Here is an 18190-nt window from a genome sequence, read left to right as displayed (position 1 = left end):
CCAGGGGCGTCGTGGGGGGGGGGGCAGTTGCCCCCCCCAATAATGTGGAGAAAAAAATATTATACATTTTATGCCCTTTGACTATCCAGATATGGACCCCTCTTGCCCCCCCCCTCCAATAAAAATGCAAGAGATTCGCCCCTGTAGGCTTCTATACTATAAAGTGACCTAAAAAACGGGCCCTTTTTTACGCGATATTTTCTTTTCAGTTACCAATCATCTTTATTTCCGAGGGTATGAAAGGACTAATGTCTGTGTAATGTAAATCAGTTCAATCAAGTGAAAAAAAAGTATGCCAAATACTATCATAAGACCTGCATGTTCGAGGTCACGAATAATTTAATGCAGCAGCATGAAAAGTGTCCAAGATATTCTTCACGCAAAGGGCTGCAATTCCGCCCTTTGCGCCCTTGCATCCTGTGAGGTGTGTTGGAAACTTTGCTTAAAAGCAATGTTCGTTTAAAATAAAATTCTGGTTTTAGTAAAAACACCAATCTGGCAGCTTAATCCTTTTCTGTAACAGTTTAAAAGTGATCTTTTGAGATCGTTTGATCAGTCTGGAGGTTTATTTTGAGTGGGCACCTAACATCCCAGATTATTGCTATAGGCCACCTCAAGAACAGAATATTTACACCAAAATCTCATTCTACTTTGATTGAATGCTAAGAAATGAGCATTGAAGGATAAGGGCCGATTTACCTGGTATCTGGTCTCTTTACAATAGTCTTTTCCAGTAAGCATAATTTACAAGTGCTCTAGTTCATATTCTATTAAGGCTTCCTTTGTTAATATGAAATGACTATCTTTAATTTTCCAACATTAGTAAAAAACTTTTACAAAGAAAATTAAACCTATAAATACTAATTGCTTTATGGTAAATCTAGATTCTATGCAGATCATAGATCTCTTGTACAAAAAAATTAATCAAATTGAAACGCTGACCTATTAATGGAAACTGCTGCTACTTTTAGTATTATTATTATCACTATTATTATGTATGGCTTCACCAAAGTGAGTCGAGGCTGAGGCTACAAAAGTCCACTGCCTCTACACCCAAAAAAGCTCATTAGTGAGAGGGGGGGGGGGGATTAATTTTTGCGATACGATACGAATTTTTTTATGTCAAATATCATGAATTAAATGAGGCATATAATATAATTTAAATATTCTAACCGTGTATTTTAGTTTTCCCATTCTAACCGTGTATTTTGCCAACTTATATCTAATTCCAGCCGGACACTATGCCATTAGATACCCCCTTGTTTCCAGGGCTATCTCACATTTTGGGGAATCAGTCTACCCTATTCGGGTGAAAGGATTTCAACAATTACCAGAGCCTTTAATGACTTCGATAACCAATCTATTTCAATCCTATAAAATTATTTTTTTAAAAATGTTCAGTAAGCCTCAATGTGTAGAGTCAATTTTTGTGTTTCTTTGCAGTCCCATCTATTTTATGCTAATTTTGCACCCCCCCCCCCTCTCATAGTGTGTCTTTTTACTGCCGCTTTTCAGCAGCTTTGAAATTTGGGAATGCAAGATTCCGTTCCATAGCATGGCAATGTTGCCTCAGCCAACTGCTTTGTCTATCATCATATAGCCTGTGATCCCAAAGCGTCGTGGAGCCCACATCTGCGTAACTCGGTTTCATTGGATGCTAGTCTTTTTAAAAGTTTCCCAGCATTCCAGCTCAAGTTTTGCCTGCCCTTGGTATTCTCAAGAGCCTTTTGGCATGCTTGGTAATGAGTCAAGATACATACATCCCCACCTGTACGTTATGTTTGCATCAGGTTCTTAGCTGTCTGTTATATTCCAAAGATTTCAGCCTGAAAGAGCGTAACAAACTCCCAAGTGGCAACTTGTTATGTCTTCATTCGAACCATGATCTTTCTGGTTCGCAATTTTATGTGAGTTCGTGGACCATTTGTATAATAGTCTATTCATTGTTTTAATGAAGCAGTTGTATATTGTGCTTTACTTGATTTCTATCCTTTATGTTAATTTGAAATTGCCTTTCAGGTTCTATCAATGGGACTATATTATCCTTGGGGATTTTCAGCTCCCCATACCTACGCAGTAATTGGATGTTTTCACGTGGCTTTCAATTTTCCCATTTTGCATCTGTTGTCTCTTAGTCCATTGATCAGTGAACTGCATGTTGGCATTACCTTTTATTGCATCTTCCTCTACACAATGCCGTGTATGCTGGAGTTCCGTACTACTAATTAGCCACTAATAACTCATTGTACAACCAAGCCGCCTGAGGCCAAAACAGCTGGGTCCGCAAAAAGCTTGATTTTTAGTAATGTATCATTCTTAATCCGTAAAACGTGACTTAGTCATCTTAACCGTCCTCTCATTATTGCCCTGAAATTGGGATCGAACCATATGTTTGTACAGCTTGCTGTTTGATATTCGGTCTGACAAACAAGCACCTAGAATTGTCCTTAGACAACATCTTCACAAAATTCTGGAACATGTCTGGATATCTTTCAAAGCGCCCATCTTCCAGGGTGATACTTGATTACTGTCATTACCGTTGCTTCTATTATCCTTAATTTAGTTAGAAGACTTATCTTCCTATTCTTTTAATAATTTCAACTGCCAAAATGCACACTGTACCTTGGCTATTCTGTTTCCTACATCTTCACTGTATCTGCCATTTTTACAAATAATGCTTTTCAGGTAAGTGAAGCCAACAACTTTATCAATTCTTTGGTTACCTAAGATTAGAACTTCATCCTCATTTATTCCTTGTCCAAGTGACTCAGTCTTGTCGACAATAATTTTCAAACCTGTCCTCGCAACCTGAATTCTCAAAACCTCCAAAAGTGCAATCATTTCGCTGAAAATTATATCCAGGTGACTCGAATAATCTGCATAAGTCAAGAAGGGATTTATTTTATCAATTGATACCATGTTCTACCTTAGCCTTTGCCGTGTTTTCTAATAGTAAAGTCCATCATAAAAAAATCTCTTATAATCACGCGTAGGACACATCCCTGCGGAACTCCTAATTCCACACTCAACCAACTATTGACCTTGCTACCTACCTCAACCCCAGTATTTTATTCTCGTTACATAACCCTAGTGATTTAATGTACTTTTCTGGTGTACAATACAAGAATAGGATCTTTACTAAAGGGTTTCTATCAACTGAATTAAAATGCCTGTTCATACCTATAGAACTGAGGATTACAGGGGTATGATTTTTCAAACATCTGTCAATGATTTATCTACGTGTGAAAATTCGGTTCACGCATCCTAAACCATGCTAAAAACCTGCTGTTTTTCACTAAAGATTTTATCTACAATATCTCTTAGTCTAAAAAATTGCAAGCACTCTATTTTTATCTTTATATTTATTTATAAAGACTGTCAGTAAAACATGAAGCTTTTAAACAAGGTCCTGGTAAGTAAATGGTTCACCCTTGCCTTCTCCCTACACCTCCTACACCCATTAATTGCTCTTTTAATTTGACCCCCTTCTTTCCAGCTCCCAGAAGGATCTGTAGCGAAACTTTAAATTGCTCATGCATAACAAGATATTAATTTTGGTGGTATACTTCATCGTTACCCAAATAACTATTTTCTAGGAAGGAAAAGTAAGTTTTTGTATAATGAGAGCCTATTGAAAATGAAAAACCTGATAACGGCCTATTGGCGTTGGCAGTTATAAGTTTATAAGTTTATTTAACAAACAAATTACATGAATAAATAATTTTCTAAACTGGCCGACGGGGAGCAAGGCTCGTAATACCCAGTTAAATTTTTCCGTAAGAATGAACGGGCTTATAAAAAGGGGGCAGTGGATTTAGTCGGGGAGGAGGCTCGGGGGGATTTGCTCTTTGAATTGTTTATCCTCCCCTAGATTTTGGAAATATCTTTTTGAGGGGAACTTTCATTGACAATGTCTTTTGATATTTTTTATTGGAAAAAAAAAATCAATTTTGTCCCCTGGATTTTGAAGAATGCATTTTTACCCTCACCCTCCCTCCTATATCTTTTCAAACATCTGTCAATGATTTATCTACGTGTGAAAATTCGGTTCACGCATCCTAAACCATGCTAAAAACCTGCTGTTTTTTACTAAAGATTTTATCTACAATATCTCTTAGTCTAAAAAATTGCAAGCACTCTATTTTTATCTTTATATTTATTTATAAAGACTGTCAGTAAAACATGAATTGACACCACTGTAAATGAGTCTGGAAAATAGGTTGTTCACAGTTTATTGGTGGAAATAATTCTTTGGTTTAACCTCATTTGTAATCCTTGGATAGCGAAATTAATGTTCTCTTTGACTGTCCGTGCTTCAAAAATAGAAAACAACTGCAAAAGACTTGTTAAAAAGGACCTGTAAAAAAGTGCTGGAACAGGAGGGGAGCTAGAGGGCCCCTTTCAATAAAGTCTATGTTTTTCTTCATAATTTAGTGCAATTTTCATATAAATCTCATGTTCTTCACCATTTGACTAATTCGACTCTCTCGGAGTTTATCTTTAGGTGACATACAGATTTACTGTGAAAGATATTATCCCCCCCCCCCCTCAGCATACCCAATCCCAAGAAAAGATCTTCAGACGCTGTAGATTTAGCTGGAGTATGTTACCCCCTCTTGTTCTTAGCCAATTGACTTTATTTATTTAAGCTATACAATATTTTTTTTTTTTTTTTTACTCTAATTGCTCAAATGCTCTTTCTTGTAACAAAAAAAAAAAAAAATATTCTAATGTTTAGAGCTCTCAATGCGTTAGACATAAATTTTACAACTAAAACTATAGTTAGGTGAAACACATGCAGTTAGACCACACTGGTCCCGTCCAACCCGAGAAACAGCCAAAATCGGACTGTAGGTAAAATGGCTCACTCTTGACCGCTTTTTCTTTCCTTTTTTTTGCTTTCAATTTGATTCCATGACTTTAATGGGTTTTAAGTGTCATAACCTGTGTTGCCACTTATACCGCATTTCGCGGCATTATGCCGCGATTCTGAGAGAAATGCCGCATAAAATTTTGATCATGCCGCATGCCGCGATTATGCCGCGAAATGGCTTTTTATACCGCATTTGTTCCCGTATGTAAAAATTTGTCCAACTTAAAGTTTCTTATCTTTCGCAAATGATTTTGTTGCATAAAATGAGGATTTCAAAGACGCGTCCGACTCGTTTCGTGGAAGTCAACTACGGACCTTAATTAATGACCCGTCGGCGGTCGGAAGCTTGTCCCCTGGGAGGCCAGTGTGTTCGACGGGGGTTGAGTTATTTTTGCAGGTTTGACGAAACTTTGACGTTTGAGTTTCTCAGTTCATCTCATGACTTCATGACCACTGTCAGCTCAGCCCAAGTGTTTTCAAGTTAGCAATAAGGACAGACAGACTTGTCTTATTTCACAGGCTTGTCTGTTGGTATTGATGTCAATTATTAACTATATTTAAGTAGCCTAGGTGTCTTAATAACCGTTATAAGCCAAAATGTGGGGGGGGGGTATTTATCGCATGCCAGGTCATTTTTACCGACTGTTTTATGCAGACAAAAACAACTGTTATTGAAGAAACACAACTTTGTTGACGAAAACACGGCTGATTTTAAGAAAAAAAATTAACTTCAAGAAGAAACCCACTGTTTTTAAGGAACATTTACTATTTCCAACTAAAAAATTGACTGTTTTCACGAAAAATAGCGGCGCTGCGCGTTGACTTGACTACTTTTGAACGACTGGCCGACACTATTTGGGGGGGGGCCACCCACCTAGTTGTTATGGCTCTGAATGTAATCAGGTCAGAAAGAGTTTATTGAGCCAAAAAGTACTGGCCTATCCTAGGGGGTGGTCGGGTTCTATGATCTGTTTTCTGTTTACCAAAATGCGTATTTTAACTAGTTGCCAGCTCGTTACTTCATCATTTCAAAATTTGAATTCATCATATGGTATCAACGAGAGGTGTAGTTCTTACCGAAAGTTTTGAAAGCCCGATTCTCACTAGAAGAGATCATCAAAATCACGATGATGAAACAGCTAAGAAATATAATTTTTTTCCAAATTAGCAATATCCTTGTTAGCACTTGTCGACTGAGTCCAGCTTTTCTACTCTCCGACGTGGCTGGCTGGACGCATTATATCTGATGACTGAATGTGCCTCTGTGAAAGTGAAAATCAAGACCAAAGGTTCTATGGGATCCCAAAGATTCAATATTTAATCCAGACTGGGTTTTGTCTTCGCTAGATCCAGTCTTCGCCAGACTCCTTGAAAATTTTTACTCTTAAAGATCTAGAAACAGATTAAGGCCGAATGGCTAATCCTCTGAGAAAACCAAGTTCAGATTTGGATTCAGCATGTGTGTTTACCTCTATAAGTCATATCTATTTGGCGATACCGATCGAAACGATCCTACCTTCTGCCAATTTTCCGGTTTCGCCGAAATTCCGGAGCTACTTGTCTGGCGAAAAATTGAAGCTCAGAAACGAATTTAGCGTATCTCCTTACCCCTATTTCCAGCATCTAGTCAACTTCAAATAAAAATATACATATAACAAATTATCAGGTTTCAGCCGGATTCCGGACGAAATATATGTCCGGCTAAAAAACGATTGTCATATACGGTTTCAGCATGCTCTCTTACCCCGAAATCGAACATCTTATCAACTTCAAATAAAACATTTACTTTTAACAAACTTTCCGGTTTTGGCCGGATTCCGGACGAACAACTTGTCCGGCAAGAAGATGGTTTGCATTGCCGTGTTCAGCATGTTTTCTTACCCCATAATCGACTCTCTCAGTAGCTGTTTAAAAATATTTTGTCTGCCCCTTAATTTAAATCCCCACCCCTAAATGTAGGGCTTAAGAGCCCATCTACGAACTCAACCTTTCCTTTGACCCAAAGGATCCTCCCATCGAGTTTCATCAAAATATATCATTCCCTTCAAAAGCTATCGTGCTCAAGCTACAGACGGCCAGACGGACAACTTTTGCAATGTCATAGGTATCCCTCCACTTACGTTTTGGGATCCCGACAAGCAAAACAAAAGAAGTCCAAAACGGATGATAGTTGAACAGGCATCCAAAATGAACAAGACCAAAGGTTTCTATGGAATCCCAAAATTTAATCTGTAATCCAAACAATTGGCTCTTGTAGGTATCCGTTCTTCACCGGACTCCTTAAAGTTGAACTGAAAAGCAAATTTTTGTATGTGTATTTTAAGTGAATACAATGCAATATTGGATTGTGTTAAGAGGAGTTTTTGGCATTTTTACTGTTTTCTCTAGCATGATGTTCAGAATATTTAAGGTCATGCTCACAGCACAAAGTTCTACTATGACGCAGAAACTTTGAACCTCAATACGAACTCGGCTTTTCAGTGGCCCAATCAAATGAGCTTGGTTAACACTGCTCAGTGCGTGAACGCCTATTTGTCGTAAATCGTTTTCGTCAAGCATGCAACACAGCTAATAGCTGTAGAGGTGCCCCAAATCTGACAGGGAATATCACTGTATGGAATTTTATTAATCGCGAATGTATTCAAGTAATGTATACAACGGATATTTCGGCCCTTCTTGGCCGGGGTCCTCGTTTGGCTGTCAAACTTCATGATCAACCTCAGGGAAGGATACTTTCTCTGAATAGGATTGTTATTGACGTATCCGTTTAATTCGTTGTTTGAATATTTGTGTCTAAGTAAGTCTGGGCCCAAGTTCTACCAACCAAGTAACGCATTTTCATTTGGTCTTTCAGCCCGTTTCGGTAAACCAATTTTACTATTCAGATTTGGAAACAGAATTGTTCATTGAGTGGTGTTTGTTGTTATGTGTTTTATTTTGTCCGCTCTCTATTTCTTCCCTTTGATTTCTCCACTATCTTAAACCTATAGAGTGGGTCATAAATATTATTAATATACTATAATAGTTGGGGTTTTGCAGATACCATGGTATTCGATATACGGTCTAAAGTCGTTTCTGCAGCTACTGTGGTATCCGATACCACGGTCAAAAGGCGTTTTTGCAGTTGTCGTGGTATCTGGCCTGCTATGGCGGTAACTGATATTCAGATATCGCGGTCCGAGCGTGGTATCTGCTCGTGGTATCTGAAAAGTCATCTCATTTTCATCAAATTTTGTCAAATTGGTGAGAAAGAAAATCAGCACTTAGTTATGTAATTGGATATCAGTTTTTATTTTGGGATGACTTTTGAAAAGTGCAATTTCGGCAATATAATAGTCGTTTTTGCAGTGGACCGTATATCAGATACCACGGTAACTGCAAAACGACTAACTGCAGATCCGCAGTTACCGTGGTAACAGGGGTATCAGCAAAAACGCAACATATGTGTGTTTACGTCATATCTACTGTGATCTGACGTCATATCTGCTTTGACAAAACTGATCAAAACTTCCTGCCTTGCTTTTGCCGAATTTCTGATTTCAGCCGGATTCCCGGCGATGGATTTATCCGGAAAGAACAAAGAGTTCTCAGCAGGCTGGTGCTGAAAGAACTTAAATTAATGCAGATTCGTTTTTTCTCACCAGCAAGTCAATCCATGAAAGAAAAGGCATAATAGCTAATTATTTCTCTTGTTTATAGACCAAACGTGTTACAACATAATGGCAGAAGTGATAGATATCAATCAGGAAAATGAGGACGGTAATAAAGACTTGGACGATAGTGAACCCTCCAACAAAAAACCGGGGATCACAAAGAAAAGGGCAGAACAAAGATATAAGACTGAGTGGGAAAGAGAATCTGACTTTAATGAATGGTTAAGAAAAGGAAAGGTGCAGACCGGTCAAAACAGTGGATATTTAGCTCACTGTCTTTACTGCAAAAAGGATTTCGTTTGTAAAAAAGGGAAACACGACGCAAGAAGGCACAAACAGACCAAAGCTCACGAAGAAAATAAAAAAGCGTGGATAACTTCGCCTTCTAAGACCATACCATTGAGTCTTCATTTTTCTGGTGATTCAAAAATCGAAAGAGTGGCCACTGTTGAAGCGAAGCTAGTGACATTTCTCGTTGAGCACGATCTACCCTATTCGCTTTCTGGAACTTGTGAAAAGTATGCCAGGCCCAGATCTTCTAAGCCAGGCCACTCTTGGTAGAACTAAAGCAACTAATATTGCTCGACAAGCGTTGGCCCCTCATTTACATGAAAAGCTTCTTGAAAACCTGAAAACGAATCTTTTCTCCGTAGTAGTTGACGAGACCACAGATTCCTCTGTAGCCAAACAACTTGCTGTTTGTGTCAGCTTTTGTGACGAAGCAATGAATGTGCAGGTAAATTTGCTCGCTCTTGTCGACTGCAGCGACGGATCAGCATCTGGTCTATTCTACCAGCTAGTGAAGGTGATGAATGATGTCAAGAAGGCGGGTGTTCCTCTACAAAACTGGGTCGTATTCTGCTCTGACACAACGAATGCTATGATGGGGATAAACCACTCAGTCAAAACACTTGTTGAAGGGAAATATCCCTGGTTACACTTGTGAAATGTAGCTGCCATCTGTGTGCCCTAGTTGCAAGTCTTGCTTGCAAAAAAACTGTCCAAGAGCCTCGAAGATCTATTTCGGACTGTGTGTAATCACTTCAGGCACAGTGCAAAACGCCAAGATGCTTATAGGAAGGAATTTCAAGTCTTTACTCAAGTGGAACAGCCCAGATTCCTTGCTTTGGCTCCAACACGCTGGTTGTCGTTTCAAAACTGTGCACGCCGTATTCTTGAACAGTGGGATACTCTTATGATCTTACTCTACTTACTCTATCTTACCCTACTCTATCTTACTCTACTTGATGATCCCTCACATGCTAATGATCAAGTAAGAATGACACTAAACAACCCATACTCGAGGGTTATGATGTTTTTTGTCGAGTACTTGCTAGGAGAGCTGAATGAGTTCAACACCATCTTCCAGTCTGAAAAACCCCAATTCACCTTATGAAAACCCAGGTGGAAAAACTTCTTCGGACATTAGCCATGAACTTTATGAAGCCTTCATATGTTAGAACAGTCAACCCTTTTGACATCAATCCACATGACGAAGTGAACAATCTTCCCGACGAAAATGTCTATATCGGCTACAAAGAGTACGATTTCCTTGTGGGGCTCGAAACGAGGGTAGTTACCAGGCCGTTTTGTAGCGGAAAGTCTCCGAATTTGTCGCTCCGCGAGGGATCTCTTCGTCGAAGCTGTACAACAAATTCTTGACCATTTTCCATTCTCTGAAAAGATCTACGAGCTGGTACACTTGCTTACCCCAAGCTCTAGTAATGAACTGAAAATTCCCAGTCTTCGTCAGTTCTTTGACTACTACGATTCTGTGCTTCAGAATAAAACCAAGCTAGAGCAGGAATGTCGGTCTATACCAAGTGTAGCTCTACCTAGTACTGTCGATCTTCCTGACGTAGATGACATGGACATTGTCGTTTACTGGCACCACATCTTGCAAACGAAGTCACTAAATGGTAGTCGGATGTTCCCAAATGTCGGGAAAATGGTTCAGTACTTTTTCTGACTCCCTTTCTCAAACGTTATTGCCGAGCTCAAGTTTGCTCAAGGAAGTGAATACTGATAAGCAAAACCAACAGAGTGTAGTGACTCATTCGGCAAAACTTAAAACCAAGCGTGCCCTTAAGCACAGTTCTAAAGGAGGGGTTTATTTGGGCACGGCAGTCCTAGAACTATAACCTGGACTATCCAAGCGTGTACTCAAAGGTAAGGATAGTGCTTCTTCTCGTGACTTTAATGTTTGGAACCAAAGCAGTGTGTATACTCTGACCAATAATTTTGTTTATGACACATATGAACAGTTCGATTCTGATTAATCGTGTCTACTTGTCTTGTATTATCTATTTGAATGTTGCTTCTTGAAACTTTTGATATTGATTTTTATTAAACATTTATCGAAAAAGGTTGAGATACCATAATCTAGTTGCCCATCAATTACTCTATTGGATAGGCTTGAAGGCCCAAGGGAAAATCACTTTTAATTTCTTCACTATTCACTTCACATTTATACGGTTTTCTCACCGTAGACTTTCCCCGCTGTGGTACCTCTGCACTTTTACTTCTGTTGCGTGCTTGACGAAAACGATGAACGACAAATGTGTGTTCACGGACTGAGCTGACCGTCCTTACCTTTGACCGCTGAAAAGAAGGATAGACAGCACGTGTTTTCTCAAATTTATGGCCGATCTTCACCACACTTTACTTGATACTGAATCAACATTACTATTAAAGTAAGCTTTTTTAACCGTTCTCTCTCAAAAATACAAAACACAGTTTTTCGAAAATTTTGGCCATACCGTAGTTTTTACCGCATTTTGGTTCAAGGATGCCGCGGAAATGCCGCTTTTTGAAAAGGCCGGCGCCGCGGAGCGGTGCCGGTGAAGTGGCAACACTGGCCATAACCTATCTATACATTAAACGTTTTTTTTATTGAAACATCATTCATATACCCTTTTGAAACTGAATGATTAGAAACATTTTTGAAGAAAATTATTAATGGATTTGAACAAGAAATTAAAAAAAAAAAAAATGAAGAATGAAAAAAAACGCACAAAAATTTTCCTTGAAACAGCAACTACGGATGATTTTTGTTTTTACATTTTAGTATAGCCTTTTTTATACTAGTTTTGATGTCTAAAATGCTCTTTTAAATCTAAATATATATTTGAAGGTCCCATTCAAATTTCTGCTTAATTACTGCGTTTTTTCATTAGCTAACATTTCGACCAGCTAAAAGAAAACATTAAGTAGCAATTTGGACGGTAGAACAGGCTATATGTTGCAGGAAAAGTCGGCTGGGGTGATACAAAAGACTTTGAGATACATTGCCAACATATATTCATAACCCACCCTATAAACTGAGCATGCTCGATTGATTGGCTCGACCCTTTTTTAAGATGTGATTTAGTTCCCAAGATATTTAGAATTTTCTTCTTTAAAAAAAAAAAAATATGTTGTAGCTCATTTTTTCACTTCCTAAAATGTTTGAGGAGTGAATGCATTTTTCTTCGTTGCTGTATCTTGAAACCTGCCAAAGGCTAGTCTTGTTCATAGGACTTTTCTCTATATAAGTATATTCAAAAGACAGTGTCATCATTTCGTCAGTTTTTTACTGTGCTCTTTTTTAAATTTTGCTTCCTGAAACTTTCGACTACAGCAACCGAGGTACAACTCAATTCTAACAAGAAATCACATATTTATTTGATACAATCTGATATCCGTTTGAGTGTTAATACGTTGGTATAGGCTTAACTTGTTGACAGAACCTGAACATGGCGCTTTTGGGATAGGTCTTTTTTAGTCGTATCTTGAAGGCTGTTATCGAAATAAGACCTTTTTGGTCCTGGAAAATCAAAGGACATTCCTGTAAAATATCCCTACTCTCCTTTTATTCGTCATGGCTTCAAACATAATATTTGCCATTATTTCAATGCAACACAGTAACTTCTAACCACAATTACTCAACGTGTTTTCTGGAAAAGAATTTGCTTTGATCATAGACTTCTGTTCTTTTTCTATAATTAATTAAAAAAAAATTTCCGAAAAATAAGTTTTTCAAAGAAAAGTAAAGGCCATTTTAAATTTAAGCTCAGGAGATACAAATACCTGTTAAAATTCAAACTCAAAACGAACAGAAATTACTATTAAAGAATAAATGAAACCCAAAAACGAACAGAAATTAAATAAACAATCATAGGAAAAACCATACAACAAGTAATAATATAAATGAACAAATAGATCTTAAAGCGAGTAATGCTTAGATTGAATATGAAAATCAAGCTTAAAACGAAAACAAATATTTTGCTATTAAGGAATAAATGAAACTTAAAACGGACAGAAATTAAATAACAATCAATGCGAACAAACATACAATATATATTAATGTAAATGAATAAATAAATCTTAAAACGAGTGAAACTTAAATTGAATATGCAAATCAAGTTTGAATCGAATAAAAATAACTACAAACAAGAGTTTGGGTATCGTCTCACTGCAGAAGCCTAAAACCTACTGCGTAATTGGCGCTTAGACATTGGCTGAGATAGACAAAATGTCTATCTCAAAATTTTTATCTGATGCATTTAGGGCGTGGAGGAGGGAGAGGGGCTAGTTGCCCTTCAATCTATTTTGACTCTTAAAAAGTGAACAAGAACTTACAATTTTCAATCAAATGACCCCTCTCTAAAGTTTATACGAGCATCCCTTCCATAAGAAATAATATGAAGGATTCGGAGAATCCTTAAATTACAACTCTTGCCCTGAGTGATGTGGGGGAGTTGTAATCCTAACAGGCCTAATTTTCAGAACTCAAAACAACGTTTAATAAAATGGCTGTCTTAAAATTTTGATGGGATGTGTTTTTTTGGGAAAAGGTGGGCGTGAGAGTGAGGTTAGTTGCCCTCAAATCACTTTCGACTATTACAAAGGGCACTAGCCCTCGGAATTTCGAATCGAATGAGCCTTTTTTTAAGTTTCTACGACACCGCCTTCTATAAAAATCTTATATTCCCCCAGAGCATAACTTAAAACCCTTGCCCTGAGAGTTGTGGGGGAGTGTCCTCCTCAAAACATATTTTCTATCTAGAAATCAACTACGTTGAACAAAATGGCTATCTCAAAATTTTGATTGGATGAAAGGGGGAATGATGGGCGTGGGGGGGGGGCTAGTTGCCCTCCAATCACTTTTGACTACTAAAAAGGGCACTAGCCCTTTGAATTTCCAATTGAATGTGCCTGTTTTGAAGTTTCTACGACAAAGCCTTCTATAAAAACTTATATGCCCCAAGGGCATAACTTAAAACTCTTGCCTTGAGGGTTGTGGGGGAGTGTCCTCCTCAAAAACATATTTTCTATTTGGAAATCAATTACACTGAACAAAATGGCTATCTCAAAAGTTTGATTCGATGTGCTTGGGGAAATTATGGGCGTGGGGGGGGGGCTAGTTGCCCTCCAATCACTTTCGAATATTAAAAAGGGCACTAGCCCTTTAATTTCCAATCGAATGAGTCTGTTTTGAAGTTTCTCTATGGCAACGCCTTCTATAAAAACCTTATATGCCCCCAGGGCATAACTTAAAACCCTTGCCTTGAGGGTTGTGGGGGAGTGTCCTCCTCAAAAATATATTTTCAATCCGGAAATAAACTAAGCTGAACATAAAGGGTTATCTCAAAATTTTTATTGGATGTTTTTGGGAAAATGATGGGCGTAGGGGGGGGCTAGGTGCCCTCCAATCAATTTTGACTATTAAAAAGGGCACTATCCCTTTGAATTTCCATTCGAATGAGCATTTTTTGAAGTTTTTATGACAACGCCTTCAATAAAAACCTTATATACCCCCAGGGCATAACTTTAAACCCTTGTCCTGAGGGTTGTGGGGGATTGTCCTCCTCAAAAACATATTTTTTATCTGGAAATCAATTACGCTGAACAAAATAGATATCTCAAAATTTTGATTGGATGTATTTGGGGGAATGATGGGCGTGGGGGGGGGGCTAGTTGCCCTCCAATCACTTTCGACTATTAAAAAGGGCACTATCCCATTGAATTTCCTATCGAATAATTCTTTTATGAAGATTCTACGACAACAACTCCTACAAAAACCTTATATTCCCCCAGGTCATTGCTTAAAACACTTGCCCTGAGGGTTGTGGGGGAGTGTCCTCCTCAAAAATATATTTTCTATCTGGAAATCAACTACGCTGAACAAAATGGCTGTCTGAAAATTTTGATTGGATGTGTTTGGGGAAATGATGGGCTTGGGGGGGGGGCTAGTTACACTCCAATCACTTTCGACTATTAAAAAGGGCACTAGCCCTTTAATTTACAATCGAATGAGCATGTTTTGAAGTTTCTACGACAACACCTTCTATAAAAACCTTATATGCCTCCAGGGCATAACTTAAAATCCTGGTCCTGAGGTTTGTGGGGGAGTATCTACCTCAAAAACATATTTGATATCTGGAAATCAAATCCGGTGAACAAAATGGCTATCTCCCAATTTGGATTGGATGTTTGGGGGAATGATGGGCGTGGGGGGGCTAGTTGCCCTCCAATCATATTAAAGGGCACTAGCCCTTTAATTTCCAATTGAATGAGCCTGTTTTGAAGTTTCTACGACAACGCCTTCTATAAAAACCTTATATGCCCCCAGGGCATAACTTAAAACCCTTGCCCTGAGGGTTGTGTCCTCCTCAAAAATATATTTTCTATCTGGAAATCAACTACGCTGAACACAATGGCTATCTGAAAATTTTTATTGGATGTGTTTGGGGAAATGATGGGCGTGGGGGGGAGGGGGGCTAGTTACACTCCAATCACTTTCGACTATTAAAAAGGGCACTAGCTCTTTAATTTTCAATCGAATGAGCCTGTTTTGAAGTTTCTACGACAACGCCTTCTATAAAAACCTTATATGCCCCCAGGGCATAACTTAAAACCCTTGCCCTGAGGGTTGTGGGGGAGTGTCCTCCTCAAAAACACATTTTCTATCTGGAAATCAACTACGCTAAACAAAATGGCTATCTAAAAAATTTTGATTGGATGTGTTTGGGGAAATGATGGGCGTGGGGTAGTTGCACTCCAATCCCTTTCGACTATTAAAAAGGGCACTAGCCCTTTAATTTCCAATCGATTGAGCCTGTTTTGAAGTTTCTACGACAACGCCTTCAATAAAAAACTCATATGCCCCAAGGGCATAACTTAAAACCCTTGCCCTGAGTGTTGTGGGGGAGTTTCCTCCTCAAAAATATATTTTCTATCTGGAAATCAACTACGCTGAACAAAATGGCTATCTCAAAATTTTGATTGGATGTGTTTGGGGGAATAATGGGCGTGGGGGTGGGGGGGGGGCTAGTTGCCCCCCCCAATCACTTTTGAATATTAAAAAGGGCACTAGCTTTTTGAATTTACAATCAAATGAGCCTTTTTTGAAGTTTCTACGACAAAGCCTTCTATTAAAAACCTTATATGCCCCCAGGGCATAACTTAAAACCATTGCCGTGAAGGCTTTGGGGGAGTGTCCTACTCAAAAATATAATTTCTATCCGGAAATCAACTGCACTGTAAAAATGGCTATCTCAAAATTCTGATTGAATTTGTTGGGGAGAATGATGGGCGTGGGGGGGGGGGGGGGCTAGTGAAACTCCAATCACTTTCGACTATTAAAAAGGACACTAGCCCTTTAATTTCCAATCGATTAAGCCTGTTTTGAAGTTTCGACGACAACGCCATCTTTAAAAACCTTATACGCCCCCAGGGCATAATTTAAAACCCTTGCTCCAAGGGTCGTGTGGGAGTTTCCTCCACAAAAGCATATTTCCATCTTGAATTCAACTACACTGAACAAACTAGCTACCTCAAAATTTTGATTGGATATGTTTGGGGGAATGATGGGCGTAGGGGAGGGCTAGTTGCCCTCAAATCACTTTCGACTGTTAAGAAGGGCACTAGAACTCTCGATTTCCAATCGAATGAGTCCCCTTTGAAGTTTCTACGACGACCCCTTCCGTATGAAGTGCCTCTGGAAAAAAAAAAATAATAAGAATAAAACATTGGAGCCGTATGGCCTTTACTAAAGGCAACGCTACAGCGTTGCCTCTTATACATAGCAAAAAAATGAAAACAGTCAGCATTGTCAATTCTTTTTTTTTTCAAAACTAATACCAACTATCCCAAGTTAAAGTGTCACCAAAACACGTCGTTCTGTTAGACCTCTTAAAGAGGATGAAGTTCAAAGTACAGAGCCGATAAATTTCACTGAGGATTTCGATTATGGGGCGTAATTTTTATAAGCGAAGACAGTACTCGCATAACTAGCAGGCTAGGATATGACTATCCAAGATTGCCTAAGAGGATAGGCCAAAAATTACGAGACAGGGGTGTACCAGGACTACTAGTTATTATACAGACGGCCAATGACGTTATAAAGGCAGATGCGTTACCTGTTGGTCATACTGCTTATATTACGATTGCTTGTCTTTGGTGGGAAATCAACCGCATTTTCTCTTCATGCTACAATCAATTTACGGAGCCATGAATATATCAATTAGATACTCACTGATCTTTTAGCTAAAGAAGGATACCAGTCATTGATTTCGCTAGTGACGGTGGTTGAGCCCGCTCTCAAAGGTCCTTCTTAAGGCAGAGGGTCCAATGACGATGATGGTCAAATTGCCGGCTGGGGTAAATATTCTTTGCAAATTCAGAGCGTGCCTTCTTTGCCCCGTTGTTATACGGCTAGTGGGGTTGCATTTGCATACTGTGACGATGTCGTATGTTCGAAAAGCTATCAGCAGGAAACAGACTCCCATTTCATCTCCACGGTGTGTCAAGTGACGACGAAATCGATTATGATGCTACAGTTCGCTACAGTTACCCCACTTTGATAACTACAGATGCAGAACAGAATTAATGTGATTCCAGTTTGTATCTTGTACACTTAGTGGACTCGGTCCCAATGTATGTTGACACTGTTTAAAAAAATGAGCTTGAGTGCTTTTTCCAAGAATTAGTGAGCGTTCCTTTTTATCAGTGACGTAGACCTTCAATTCGTCTGCATGTAGAACATCAGACTTTTACCTACATTCTTTCCTTGTCTTAAACAGGGAAAGCGGTCAATATACCTTGGTCCAGATGTCATGGTCCCTCCTTGTGTTTTAAATGCCAACGAATTTTTAGACTTTTCATTTATTGTCATCAATGATAGTTTCAATTGACAACTTAAAATCTATGCAAATTACCTAAAAGATTTAGCTAGAAAATTTGTTACTCTAAGTTAAACATACATTCCCGCATTTAGATCGCTGTTGATATTGTCATTCAGAAGTTTCATCCTACCCAAAATGATCCTTAAAAAAATATATTATGAGTAATTATACCCCTTGTGTTTCTAAATGTTCCCACAAATCAAAATGTCTACCCTTACAGCACAAGATTTAGTGAACTCAGAAGCAGCAGTCTCATTGGAGGTTAGCTGTCATTTTGCTTGTCAGATGAAAAACCCACTGATGTATTCTATTGAATAAGAAAAAAAAAAAATTTGGACTGATAGTAGAACTTAAAACAAACAGAAGATGTCCTGTATATTAGGACATATCTTCCTCTAGCCCTTCATTCTACGTTTAAATTTTAATGGTGCCTTACTGAAACCTTTGAGTACAACAAGCACAATATTTTGAGAATTGGTAACTTTTGATTTCGATGC

The sequence above is a fragment of the Artemia sp. Qi Xiang Cuo genome, chromosome 13, assembly GCF_049724085.1.
Source record: "Artemia sp. Qi Xiang Cuo chromosome 13, ASM4972408v1, whole genome shotgun sequence".
Classification (NCBI taxonomy): domain Eukaryota; kingdom Metazoa; phylum Arthropoda; class Branchiopoda; order Anostraca; family Artemiidae; genus Artemia; species Artemia sp. Qi Xiang Cuo.
Note: the sequence above shows the minus strand (reverse complement) of the source record.